Below are 15,267 nucleotides of genomic sequence, written 5' to 3'. Positions count from 1 at the left end.
AATCAATACACTCTCGTTGTTCGTTAATTCTCTGAGATTAAAATGAATGTACATAAATATTATTTTAAGAAATACAGAAAACGAATGTATAAAATAGCCTATCAAATTTTCTGTGCATAAGAAGCTATTTTAATCTTACCTGTCCTCGATTTACTCAGACGTTACTGTAATAACATTATAGCATTATGTCCATCTAGAGAAACTACACTTTCCAATGGTGAAATAATAATTAATTATACAAACCGATTAATTTAGCTTCTGATATTACTTCATACAAACACAGAAACATTCTCTGTAGGCTATGTTTAATAGCTTTCGATTGTTGATGTCCAAGGCCCCTGTTTCGATTGTTGTTGTCCAAGGCCCCTTATAGACGAAGTCATTTGTTCTTAATTCATTGCACCGTCTTAGATGGCGTTATTTTAATTTTAAAACTCATTTATCTCATTAAATATCAGTCCTATCAAAATTTTGTAAAGAATAAAACTTATCAGAAATCATTTTTAAAGAAACATCTGTTATGTAACATTTTTCACAAAAATCAATAATAAGCGAGATATTGCGATTTATTTAATTCAGGCCCCCTTATAACCCCCCTTTTAAATAAAGTATTTTGAATGCCATATAGCCTAAAATCTAAGTTACAACGAACTTAATTTATATTCCAATTTTCATATAAATCGGTTCAGCCATTATCACGTGAAAAGGTAACAAACATACAGACAGACATACAAACAAAAATTTCAAAAATGCGATTTTCGGTTTCAGGTTGGTTAATTATATATGTTAGGACGAATTATTTTTGGAAAATCGAAAATTACCAGAAAAATTTCGGCTACAGATTTATTATTAGTATAGATGACTGCAATGCTTCTCTGTACTTCTAGACAACTGCAGAAGTATCGATTGTTTCACAGTCGATCCTGTTCAATCACTTTACGATAGATTATATCGATTTCAGTATAAGATTACAAACGAAATATTTAAATACCGTATAGCGAACTTAAGGAATTGTATAAAAAAAACTGTGCATGTTTGACTAAAACGGATTTTATTTTTGCAGAGAGCATGAAAAAATAATTCAAAATGACCCTTCGTCATGTAAAGTGCCAAAACATGACAACCCTGTGTTATCAACTTAATATTCCCGTGTTCGAAACTGATTCCTACAAGTTAACAATCATCACACTTCGCTTCCGGATTTGAAAGTTCGCGCGAGCCGAAACGGGGCAAGGAGACCAAGTCACGCGTTGCCATGGAGACAAACAACAACAACAGAGGTAGATCTCGGATCATATAGGGGCGTCCACAGTCTTCGCGGAAGCCGCTCACTTGCGCAAGTGCGGCCCTGGCTGCAAGGTCGCAACCATGGCGGCGGCACAACCTTGCCGGGGGCGCCGCACCGCCTGCCGAGCATCAGTTCCCGCTCGCGGAGCACCGAGTTCGCACCTTGATTCGCTCTCTGCTGCCTTCCATACTTTTCGGTAAGTCCTGTGCTGTATTTTACATCTAGCCAACGATTACTAGTTCGACGGTTCCTCCCTGTCAGCGCCTGTAGTGTATTTTACATCTAGCCAACGATTACTAGTTTGACGGTTCCTCCCTGTCAGCGCCTGTAGTGTATTTTACATCTAGCCAACGATTACTAGTTTGACGGTTCCTCCCTGTCAGCGCCTGTAGTGTATTTTACATCTAGCCAACGATTACTAGTTTGACGGTTCCTCCCTGTCAGCGCCTGTAGTGTACTTTACATATAGCAAACCGAATCCTAGTTATGCGGTTCCTCCCTGTCAGCGCCTGTAGTGTACTTTACACCTAGCCAACGATTACTAGTTTGACGGTTCCTCCCTGTCAGCGCCTGTAGTGTACTTTACATATAGCAAACCGAATCCTAGTTCTGCGGTTCCTTCCTGTCAGCGCCTGTAGTGTACTTTACATATAGCAAACCGAATCCTAGTTATGCGGTTCCTCCCTGTCAGCGCCTGTAGGTAGGCCTATTTTATATCTAGCAAACAGATTCCAAGTTTGGTGGTTTCTCCCAGTCAGTGCCTGCAGTATACTTCACATGCAGAGAACTGATCTCCAGACCGGAGCGACGGTTCCTTGTACTCAGATTGTTTTTCATTTGTTACGAGGTGGCCGCGTCTTATTTTTCGTTGGAAAGTCTCCGCACAGTTGTGTGCTGCAGTATTCGGTCTAGTCTGCTATTTTCGAGTGCATTTTCAAGTGTTACCCATGGTTTAAATAGACCGCCACTTTTCCTTTATCATGTCGACCTTTATTGATGTAATTTATGTTTCTCCGGAAGTTGAATTTTCCTGTACCTTCAGTTAGTGATGAAACTGCTCCATATTTGTTTGGAACAGTTATTAGTACTTTCCAGTTCCTTAGACTACTGTATCCGCACTGTTGTGATGTCACTTTTAACACCTCTTTGATTTCTGGAGGCGCCTCGGTTTCGATTGAGGCAGACTTTCCGTGCAAGGAGAAAATTCAGCTGTTGGGAAAGATCGGACTGCTGTGAAGCGGAAGCATCCAAGCCTCGTGTACGTGCGGCGAGTCTTGTCTTGCACGTGGCCTTGGAGCGGATCCGGGTGCATGCGTCACAGGGAAGAGATCTCGTCTACCCTGCAATTCCATCATCTGCACACAATTGAAATCACTTTCACAGCCTGCCTCCACCCTGGATGCCGCGGAAAGAGTGATGAGCGCCTCATTTATCCACACGCAGAGTCTTGATTTGAAGGAAGCTGCTGCCATATTTCCTATAAAAACAATCACCTCAGCTGGGACACAACCACGCAGTGCTGTGTACTCCTACATGGTGTACGAACGTCCGTGTGTATTAGAGAGGGTGACCAGAATTTCTAAATAAAAACCGAGACACTTTTATGTGGTACTAAATTCCAAGAAGTTAAGGCTGGTCCCCAATAAACCGGAAACGAAAACGGGAAGCGAAGAACGTGGACGTGAAGATTTTTTATTAACAATAAACCGAGAACGGAAACGGCTATGCATATCGATTATGTAGGCCTATGTAGTATGTCAATAACGATATGTAAAGTCGATATTACGCATTCTGATGTTTTTTGTGGATACTTGACCAATGACATTCTCTCATTAGTACAAGCCAGCCAACATGAACACAGGTTAACCAACTTCGAAATTTATGGCACGCAATATTTTAGAATTCAATTCTGGTCATATATACATGTAGTATAAATAGAAAGTGATTCTACTGAATTTATAGGTTAGTTACAAACAATGGATGAAAAAGAAATTGTCACGGCCTCCTTGCTACAAAAATACGACGACCAAATAGCTTTTTGATGACAACAGAATGAATCTAGTAGGCTGTGATCGGAAACGAGAACGGCAAAATTAAAATTTGGCCAAATCTCAGTTCCCGTTTCCGGGCTTCGGCAAGCTTCTCGTTAATTCTGAATGCTCACATTTAAATACATTTATTTTAATTATTTTTACCGTACTCGTTCTCGTCGTTTCCGTTCCCGATTTATTGTGGCCAGCCTTTAGTCGCAAAAACTAAATTTAATTATTCTTACTTTAATTCCTATGCTGAAAAAAAGAAAACCTCACAAGGACGGGGTCAGTTTTCAATTAACTGGAGGAACCAATGATCACAGAGATGAACCTGGCTGCTTCTAACTCTTTCACAGTGGCTTTCATTCCAAAATGGGCCAGCACTTCACTAAATTTTTCTCACAATACTGCAACAGCAAGTAAAGCTGATACTACTTAAAACTTCCTAACAGTGGAACAAGTGAAGTCCATTCAACGAAAACTGCAGTTATATTCATTGTGTTACAAGTAAAAGTGCCTTCTGCTGCACCACAAGGAATACAACAATACCACACTGTTGGAATACACCACAAGGAATACAACAATACCACACTGTTGGAATACACCACAAGGAATACAACAATACCACACTGTTGGAATATACCACAACGAATACAACAATACCACACTGTTGGAATACACCAAAAGGAATACAACAATGGCACACTGTTGGAATACACCACAAGGAATACAACAATGGCACACTGTTGGAATACACCACAAGGAATACAACAATGGCACACTGTTGGAATACACCACAAGGAATACAACAACACCACACTGTTGGAATACACCAAAAGGAATACAACAATGGCACACTGTTGGAATACACCACAAGGAATACAACAATGGCACACTGTTGGAATACACCACAAGGAATACAACAATGGCACACTGTTGGAATACACCACAAGGAATACAACACCACACTGTTGGAATACACCAAAAGGAATACAACAATACCACACTGTTGGAATATACCACAACGAATACAACAATACCACACTGTTGGAATACACCACAAGGAATACAACAATGGCACACTGTTGGAATACACCACAAGGAATACAACAATGGCACACTGTTGGAATACACCACAAGGAATACAACAATACCACACTGTTGGAATACACCACAAGGAATACAACAATACCACACTGTTGGAATACACCACAAGGAATACAACAATACCACACTGTTGGAATACACCACAAGGAATACAACAACACCACACTGTTGGAATACACCACAAGGAATACAACAATACCACACTGTTGGAATACACCACAAGGAATACAACAATGGCACACTGTTGGAATACACCACAAGGAATACAACAACACCACACTGTTGGAATACACCACAAGGAATACAACAATACCACACTGTTGGAATACACCACAAGGAATACAACAACACCACACTGTTACCACACTGTTGGAATACACCACAAGGAATACAACAATACCACACTGTTGGAATACACCACAAGGAATACAACAATACCACACTGTTGGAATACACCACAAGGAATACAACAATACCACACTGTTGGAATACACCACAAGGAATACAACAACACCACACTGTTGGAATACACCACAAGGAATACAACAATACCACACTGTTGGAATACACCACAAGGAATACAACAACACCACACTGTTGGAATACACCACAAGGAATACAACAATGGGACACTGTTGGAATACACCACAAGGAATACAACAACACCACACTGTTGGAATACACCACAAGGAATACAACAATACCACACTGTTGGAATACACCACAAGGAATACAACAATACCACACTGTTGGAATACACCACAAGGAATACAACAATGGCACACTGTTGGAATACAACAATAGCACATAATGGAGCAGTCACTGTGGCCAATCAGAAGGCGTGGAAGCACGTCCAGCGCAGAGTGCGATGAGTGGTCATGCATGTCGGTTCTGTTCCTGGAAACAAAGACCTGCGGTCGCTACTTGCGGCCCCTGGCGGCCATCCAAAACTCCGCAACTTCGCCACTTTCTCTCGGATGCGGCAATGCAAAAGTGACCCAAGGAATGCTACTTTCCCCTTCCTCTGCATCGAACTCGCCGCCTGTTGCATGGCGCGATAAGTTCCATCGACCAGGAGAGTGTAGCAAGCTTACATGCTATTCAGTTTCCTCGCAGTATTCAAGGAAAAACTGAACACCCAATGGTGCGTGGATAGATGTATGGATGGATGGATGGCTACAACCCGTGCGGTGCCATTGGGGATGAAGTCGCAATATCGTAAATCTACAAACTGACAATGATTGGTTCTTAGTCACTGTGTTTATCAACGAAGTCTTATAGATTATTAAAAGTTATAGTTAAGGTAGTGTTCGACTTGTATGTTATATAGTTGCGATTGTCAGTATCATCTGTTGTGTGTGAGTGTGTACCTTGCATTCCAAGCCACCACAATACAATTCTCTTTGCTATGCTGTCCCCTGATTACAGTGGAGAGTTATGTTCCCCTCTTTGCCTTCGAACCTGTGGATATTTTACAGTCAAAATAAGCAATGAAGAATAACAATTAGGGATGTACAAAGACAGAACTCGACACGTTGGTGTTTATCCAGTGACAATCAAACGTGAGCTCAAATGTGCTTCATTAGTCCGGTTCATCTCATGCAATAACACTTGAACACGTGACATTACTGCAGTTCATACACGGAGATGTAAATTCAAACCACGTAACTGAATGGACCGACTGACTTCAGGTGCGAGTGTGAGAGCAAAGCGATGAGATCACCACGTCACTTGTATGTACTCTTCCCCAAGGAAAGGATGGGCCGACTCTTGTTGGTGGAGTCTATAGCGCGATTCACACGATAACATCCACCTGTCCTCCACCGTAATAGGGATATCCTGAACTAGCACCAACAGAGAGTTTTTTTTTTAGTTGGTTATTTAACGACGCTGTATCAACTACTAGGTTATTTAGCGTCGATGAGATTGGTGATAGCGAGATGAGGCCGAGGATTCGCCATAGACTACCTTGCATTCACATTACGATTGGGGAAAACCTCGGAAAAAAACCCTACCAGGTAATCAGCCCAAGCGGGGATCGAACCCGCGCCCGAACGCAACTTCAGACCGGCAGGCAAGCTCCTTAACCGACTGAGCCACGCCACAGAGAGCGCGCGTGTACTTTTGAGGGATGCGCTTTGCGTATGCATTTGTTTTCCAGTATATAAACATTGAGGATTTAGGCCTACATAGTGTATTAGTACATTAAATGCTCTTAAAAACAACTCAAAATGCCAATTTTTTGTTGTGTTCCTTTATGTAAAAACCAGGGAAAGCCTTTTGTTTTCATTCAGGTCCTGAAATTTTCTGGATATATGCTTTAATCCTTAAAAATTTAACTAATTAAATTACGCTATTAAACAAAAATAACTACCTCAAGTAAGGAATTGCTGGCTACAGTTTCATTTTGGAAGAGAGAAAAGAAAAATTAATAAAACCTCGACAGCATGCTGTTAGCTTAGATTATATTCAGTACTTCTAGGAGTCGCCAGCATTTTACGCCTGCAGTAAACTCTCGATTAACTGGGATGTTTATTATCCAGGATGATCTATAGTGAAATCTATTTCGTGAATAATGTTTTAATGTGCTGTAGACTAATTATTAAAACCATGTTTTTACTTCAAATTTTCAAAATTATCCTCCATAGTATTCAAAACTGCATGTCTTTAACCGACAAAACACAGGAATAATCGTGATACCACTGCGATCATATTATATCATCTTATCAAACATAGCATTTGATCTTTCTGTAACTAGAGAAAAAATACGAGGAATTCAATCTCGACAGTCCCTTCCCTAAAAAAAAAAAAAAAACATTGGTGGCTGCATATGCTGCTTTTAGCGTACGGTACTTACAATACTAGTAATTAAAGAGGTAATATTTACTTTTGACAAAGTTCCTATTTTTTTATTTTTATTTTTTTATTCGTGCACCTCGTTCTCAAAGTTCTCGTTTAGGTTCATGAATATTCAATTTACTCGTATCTATATTCTGCATACTGCAGATTTCCCCACCCATCTGTTAAGGGGAATCGGTCAGTATTATACAGGTTTACGCTATTATTTATTGTAAATTAAATTAAATTATGAGGTAAGAAAATAATGAATTATATTAAATTATACCAGGTTATACAAAATAATTGTAAATACAATTTTGACACGCACAGAAAACCAACAAGCAGGAGAACGTAATCAATTGTTGTGCCGCATGGAACGCTCCTGCCATCTAACGGCAAAACTTCGCATAAGATATCCCTATTAGGAACGAGACACGCCGGTATTATTCCAGTGTAGAGAACGGCATCTAATGTGAAAGAGTACAGTGATTTCCCGACCCAAAATTATGTAGACTAGGTAAGGTAATAACTGCCTCCCATTGGAGGTAGCCCAGAAGGACTCAGTATACTCTCCTACATGAATTTTGCAATATAAAATGTTTACATAAATTTTGTAGAAAGAAAATTAAAATAAACATATATGAATAGAAAGTGAATAAAAAAAATTAAACAGAGTGAATATGATGACTCAGAATTTGGCAAGAGCGTTTCAAATCTGAAGTTATGATGTCAGCAGTAAGTGTCTGTGGTAGTTCAAAAGTCTTCCTGAAGCTTTCAAAGAACTTGGGAATCACACCACGAGCTCCAATAAGAAGACCAATCACCTCAATGTCTTCAAGCTGGTATTTTGCTTTGAAGTAATTAACTGTTGGCAGATAAATGTTGATCTTCTCTTGATTGACATCCTCCGGCTGGCTACTCCCCGTTTCAATCCTTATGGTAGGATCAATTATATATCCTTTCTTGGTAGTCTGGGAATACGCTATGATGTCAACACGTCTAGAGGAGCCATTAGTAGCAAGGCAAAAAACTTCCTCTTCTACTGTCCAAGACTTTTTTCTTAAAGCAGGAAATAACAGGAAGGTCTATTTGTTCAGTTAAATGCAAAACTAATCAAATTTAAATCTAATTACTAGATCTCGGATTTTTAGGCTCGTTTAGCGTAGGCTGAAACGTAAGTACTTTAATGCGCTTAGTTTTAGGCAATATCATCGCTCGGTAGTTTCTCGTGTTGCATACATTTAGGAATTTTTACATAAAATTGTTGCAGCCTATCTTATTCGACCCTAAAAATCCCAAGTGTGCGAATTACATAATGTAAGCAAACCCACTATGTCAAACTTAACATAGAGGAATTTTAGGCTTCTAAGAAACTCACTGAATTAGCTCCGCGGCTGAGCGATGGACCACGGAACCGAACATTCAGACTTCGAATCCGGCCAAGGACTATAATTTGTATTTCACTTACAATCATTCATATTTACTAAAATGAACAATAGTTTCTAAACAAGCAGTGACTTAATCAGACGCTGATGAATCTAGAACCATCTCTCCGTCCTGATCCCTATTTCGCATTCTATATGTTAACACGCATCCATGACTGCTCATAATTTGAAGATGTTCGTTGTTAATTCACTTAATTATTCCCGCAAAATTATGGTTCTTAATAAAATAACAGTTAGACGCTAAATTAATGTATTAATCTCCCTTCATTAGCTACAGCATCGAGTAATCCATAAGATAAATGCTCTCAATTTTTTCCTGAACTTAAGGGAAAAGTCCCCATTTCCCTCTCACAAGCAAACATTCTGATGGGGGCAGATAAAAAAGTTATTTTTTTCTCTCCACCATGTTAATAATGTCAAAAGAAGTGCTTATACAAATTTTGGCCACTCGACTGAAATTAAGAGGCCGTCCAGAAAATGATTTTCCCTGGGGCCGTTTACAGAAAAAAGCACAATTCATCGAAAAGTTTATTGAAAGAGATACAGCAATTGTTACGCTATTTTTCAACATATCCTCCACTGGAATTGAGACATTTGTCATACCATGGGATCAGTTTTTGTATCCTCCTGTCGTAGGAGTCAGTCGCCTGGGATGGAACCAGCGTTTGACAGCCGTCCTCTGTCGATCCCATGACGATATGACAAATGTCTCAGTTCCGGTGGGGAACATGTTGAAAAATAGCTCAACAATTGCTGTGTCTGTTCCAATAAATTTTTCCAGTGAAATTGTGTTTTCTTTCTGTTAACGACATCTGCCGAACTTATTTTTTACGGCCCTCGTAATTGCGGTCGAGTGGCCAAAATTTGTATAAGCACTTCTTTTGACATTAATAACATGATGGAAGAAAAAAAAATAACTTTTTTATCTGCCCCCATGAGAATGTATGCTGGTCAGTCTCAGAAATTGATAGGGCTTCATGCAAAGGTTGGAAGGAAGTCACTATGCAATAGTATTGAAATGTACCTAGTTGTTACCGTCCCTTAACGCTTCTTGTTAAAAACATTTTAAATTTCACTGTTATTTTTGAAGAGAAAATGACCTCATTTACAATATCATTATAAGATCTAAATTGTAATTATTATTTAATAAAATATATTGTTAAAATAAAGCCAAAAATGCGAATATTTTATATTTCATTTATAGAATAAAAGTAAAACAAATCATCACTAGTAAGTTCATTTTCTTTGTTATAAAGAAAATAAACATTAAAGAGTTTTATTTTTTACTAGCCGTACCCGTGCGCTCCGCTGCACCTGTTAGAAATAAATATAAAGTAATTACATAATTAAAATAGGGCATTTGATCCAGGGAACAACTTTTACAACAGCGCAACATAATCTGCTTCGCTCATTACCCAATTTTTTTTTGCATTGCATTTATTGCATATATATTTTATGTATTTTAACACGATTCAATTGAACATAGTTAAAATTTGAATTATAAAATGATGGATTGCTAAGCTAACGTACTATTACTGCATACTAAATCAATACACTCTCGTTGTTCGTTAATTCTCTGAGATTAAAATGAGTGTACATAAATATTATTTTAAGAAATACAGAAAACGAATGTACAAAATAGCCTATCAAATTTTCTGTGCATAAGAAGCTATTTTAATCTTACCTGTCCTCGATTTACTCAGACGTTACTGTAATAACATTATAGCATTATGTCCATCTAGAGAAACTACACTTTCCAATGGTGAAATAATAATTAATTATACAAATCGGTTAATTTAGCTTCTGATATTACTTCATACAAACACAGAAACATTCTCTGTAGGCTATGTTTAATAGCTTTCGATTGTTGATGTCCAAGGCCCCTGTTTCGATTGTTGATGTCCAAGGCCCCTGTTTCGATTGTTGTTGTCCAAGGCCTATAGACGAAGTCATTTGTTCTTAATTCATTGCACCGTCTTAGATGCGTTATTTTAATTTTAAAACTCATTTATCTCATTAAATATCAGTCCTATCAAAATTTTGTAAAGAATAAAACTTAATCGGAAATCATTTTAAAGAAACTTTTGTTATGTAACATTTTTCATGAAAATCAATAATAAGCGAGATATTTCGATTTATCTAATTCAGGCCCCCTTATAACCCCCCTTTTAAATAAAGTATTTTGAATGCATATAGCCTAAAATCTAAGTTACAACGAACTTATTTACATTCCAATTTTCATATAAATCGGTTCAGCCATTATCACGTGAAAAGGTAACAAACATACAGACAGACATACAAACAAAAATTTCAAAAATGCTATTTTCGGTTTCAGGGTGGTTAATTATATATGTTAGGACCAATTATTTTTGGAAAATCGAAAATTACCAGAAAAATTTCGGCTACAGATTTATTATTAGTATAGATTTAACTACCTATCTACCTCTTTGCTACCTGTATAGTTTCGAAACTCATGAAAAATTCGATTTACACTTAATAAGAATAATTTCTGTATTATTTATATATTATTTACAAGAAAGTAACGGGCGAAATAAATTAAAGGCAAAATAATGGGCGAAAAACAAAGGAAGGAGATTCTGAAAGAGTGACTGACGAACGTATTGTGAAATTAATAAGCCTACTATATACAATCACGAAGCTTAAGTTTTGAAACAATAGACTGTGACGGTACTATTTTGCATTGCCTGTAATGAGGCGATATTAGCGATCCTAGTGATGAGCAACTACCTAATGTTTGCATATTCCCTACGTATTGAGCTTCGCGACTGTATATACTGGACTGTGGTTATAGCTATGGTAAAATTTGAAACATTCGGCGAAGACATCGCGAACAACTTCAATTGTGCAAAATGCATGACCTCATACTAGACCTCGAAAGCGTAACTCCTGGTTTCTGATGATGCTAATAACTATTATTATTATTACTGATCTAAATGGGGGGTTGGAAAGCAATGGTGGATTGCTAATGTTTAGGTGAGGGGTTTGGACTTTTTCCATTGCTGGTTGTCACAATCAAAAAATTAAGACAACGTTTCGAAGGGTGGTTCTCCCTTCGTCTTCAGGTGGAAGGAAGGAAGGAAGGAGTGAAGAGAAAAACCTACTGTTGGGATCGTTACGTTTTTTTTTTTCCTTTTTATCTTTCTATTACTTTCTATCGCGGTATCATAACACTTGTTCATTTTTTAGTTCCCCACCTCCTCCTTTTGTGTGCCTTTCATCAATTTTTTAGCTACTTCACGCCCATCTTCTTTATTCCGTTTGGTTTTAGTGTCAACATATTGCTAATGACTTCGGGTCTTTCTTAATTATAGGGGAGAGTCGGGTAGTATCGGACATCGGGTAATATCGGACAGTGAGTTTCTTTCATCTACCACACGATGATAGTACCTGATTGACATGGTTACGTTTCTGTGATGTCGCATAGAGAAACGTAACCATGTCATTCAGGTACTACCATATGGTGGTAGATGAAAGAAACGCACTGTCCGATACTACCCGACTCTCCGCTAATCTCCACGGAAGCCAGGAATCGACGATCAGTCATACAGAATAGCTGTACGTAACGATCCCAACAGTAGGTTTTTCTCTTCTCTTCTCTCCTTCCTTCCTTCCTTCCACCTGAAGACGAAGGGAGAATCACCTTTCGAAACGTTGTGTCTTAATTTTTTGATTGTGACAACCAGCAATGGAAAAAGTCCAAACTCCTCACCTAAACATTATTATTATTATTATTATTATTATTATTATTATTATTATTATTATTATTATTATTATTATTGTCAAGATAATTATAATTCTGCACTTCATAAGCATAAAAGTACAGTCTTAGAAAAAAGTTTTGTCCCGGCAAGGAGGCACTGCACATGATCAGAAGACGTGCGACCTGGTTCACAAGAGCAAGACTAGTTGAGGTAATAAAATTAGTTTTGTTTCGTTGTATGTCTGATCATGCGCACTGCCTCCTTTCTGGGACTTACAAAGTATCTGTGGGACAGAACTGTATACATTGCACGTATTATTAGCATGGACGCCCCTGAACATGCCGGTGTTCACCGCTGTGAGCAATGGTTAGCATGTCTGACCGTGAAACGAGCAGACCCGGACCCGGATTCAAATCCTGGTTGGGGCAAGTTATCTGGTTGAGGTTTTCCCTGAACAAATTAAGAGCCAATGTTGGGTAACGTTTGACGCTGAATCCTGAACTCATTTCGCGGGCATTATTACCTTCATTTCCCTCAGACACTAGATAAACATCGTAGTTGATAAACCGTCGTAAAATAAACCAATTAAAAAGAATACGCCGGTGGGTCAGTAATATTACTAAACATATACAGTAATTATTATGGCCACTGGCTGGTTTATTTTACGATGCTTTACCAACTATTATATCGCCTATCATATCTTGATATTAAAACATAATAATAATAATAATTATTATTGTTATCCAAATATTGAAACCCTATTTTACCTTTGGTATATTAGGGTTGTAGTTTGTTACATGTGAAATACATTATGTAGAGATAATACACAATTTTAAAGAAGTAGTAGGAGGCATGAGTCATAGTTACAATATAAATACATTAATTAATAGACAGTAAACAATACTAAATACGTTATGCAATAATTACATTCAGTTAAAACAAAATTAAATAAAATCAGAAATTATAATCGAAGGTGTACAGAGATTGCAAGAATATTACATAAATTTGCGATTTTATACATAATTTTAAGCAACAGTAAAAAGATAATGCACAAAATTGGCTTAGTTACAAATTAAACACCTAATATATAGGGGGTTTGCGATAGTAAAGAAATAAAAATAAAATTACTTACGGTTACAAACTATATACCTGTCATCAAATACTGAACAATAGTCATCATCATCATCATCATCTTCCTAACATGTATTAGACCAAGTGGCCTGTTACGGTCTCAAACTAGAATTTTCAGTCCATCTCTTCTTTGGACGGCCTAAAGATCTTTTGCCATATGGATGGTAATGAAACAGTGCTTTTGGAATTCTGCATCGATTCATTCGTTCGACATGGTTACGTGGGTTACATGGGTTGCTAAAAGGTAGTGATGTGCATTCAATCTACAACCTCTCCTACCCAAATCCCATCCTCACCTTCCCGTGGTGCAACCCGTTTTGAACGAACGAGGCTCTGGGGACAGAGTATCAGCGGTATAACTGAAATGTCATATGCAGAGGAAATGCTGTATAGGTGGGAACCCCACCAATTGCACCTCTTTGGGCTAGCAACCTATTGAGCGTCATTTTTACATTGCTTTCAAGTCTCAACAGAAGCCTCGGATGACAAGGATGGATTATAACTGAACAATAGTAATAACAACAATAACTATGTTTGTATTATACATGGGTAGTTATTGTTGTTATTACTATTATTATGTCTCAAAGAGAGACACCTTGTTTTAGATAGTGCATTAGGATTTTATATCATCATTAATTTACATACAATTAATAGCTACAGTCTTGCGTGGATGTGGTGTATAAACTCTGTGAATTGTTTATAGCAACATTTTTTCCTAAGCAAATGGTAAAGGGGTGTGCAGTAATTTAAATTGCAGTCCGAGATATGATATCTTAAAAAGTGTCTTTTTCTTTCGAACACTGGACAGTGAAAAATGAAATGTTCAACAGTCTGATTGTCTTTGCATATGCACAGAGATTCTTCTGCATTTTTGATAAAAAACATAATAATTGACTAACGTTTTAATATCATGATAAGTGACAAAACTGAAAATTATATGAAAAAATAATCATTCGAGACTTATGGGTACAATAAGCTAAAAATGAACTATGAAAAGGAGACATTGAATTAAACTACTTCCGTGTATGGAAGAAATGATCAACTTGAAAACCAGAGCATCAGTAACAACAATGTAAACCACAGAATAACGAATAGGCGACGAACACTTCAAGAGAATGACAATTCGAGAATATTTACAATTCTTTATAACAAGTTAAAGAGAACATCTGTCTAGTGCAGGCATGTCAATTGATGCCCACAGGAGCAAGCGCGCGCTTTAGAGCCCAGGAGAGCCTGAGCGCTTTACAGCGGAAAGGAAAGAGACAGACGAAAGAGGTGGTATATGCCGCTTGGTCGAGTTATATTCAGGGATGGCCAGCACTGATTCAATAGATAAAGGGAAGAGAACTTATTAAAACTGTATCCATGGTAATTTTTTAGATTTGCCTGAGAAGTATAAGTGCATTATAAGAATGTAAGTTTTAATTTTAATGCTCATTTTTCACAAGTTTGATTTTTTTATTCAAAAGAAATATTTTCTCAACTTTTCGTATAGAAAAGTGAAATTTTCAGGTATAGGCCTATTTATTTAGTAGCCTTACAGAATGTTTTCGTAAATCTAATATACCGTATATACGTATTACTGAAGATAGTGTATTGAAAATTTTGAAAATATTCGCATGGAAATTGTTTGTAAGGAAATGAATTAACAAAGCAACTACTGTTACATCATAAGCGAAAGATACGTACCCATGTGTTGTAAA

The 15,267-nt window shown here is 37.6% G+C and overlaps 1 protein-coding gene across 4 annotated transcripts in view; it reads left to right on the top strand.

Moving 5' to 3' along the window:
• The window catches only part of mol (dual oxidase maturation factor 1 mol), a 101,266-nt gene that overhangs the window by 26,817 nt on the left and 59,182 nt on the right, over positions 1 to 15,267 (top strand). Inside the window, exon 1 of one of the 4 annotated variants that reach the window (XM_069827270.1) lies at positions 1,326 to 1,484. The exons of the other annotated variants lie outside the window; for them this stretch is intronic. The gene's annotated coding sequence lies outside the window, so the exon portion shown is untranslated. Of the gene's footprint in view, positions 1 to 1,325; positions 1,485 to 15,267 lie in introns of those variants that run through there. 4 annotated transcript variants of the gene reach the window in all.

Source organism: Periplaneta americana, chromosome 6 (assembly GCF_040183065.1).
Source record: "Periplaneta americana isolate PAMFEO1 chromosome 6, P.americana_PAMFEO1_priV1, whole genome shotgun sequence".
In the NCBI taxonomy this organism is placed as follows: domain Eukaryota; kingdom Metazoa; phylum Arthropoda; class Insecta; order Blattodea; family Blattidae; genus Periplaneta; species Periplaneta americana.
The sequence above is the reverse complement of the archived record's forward strand: the minus strand, read 5'-3'. Positions and strand labels throughout refer to the sequence as shown.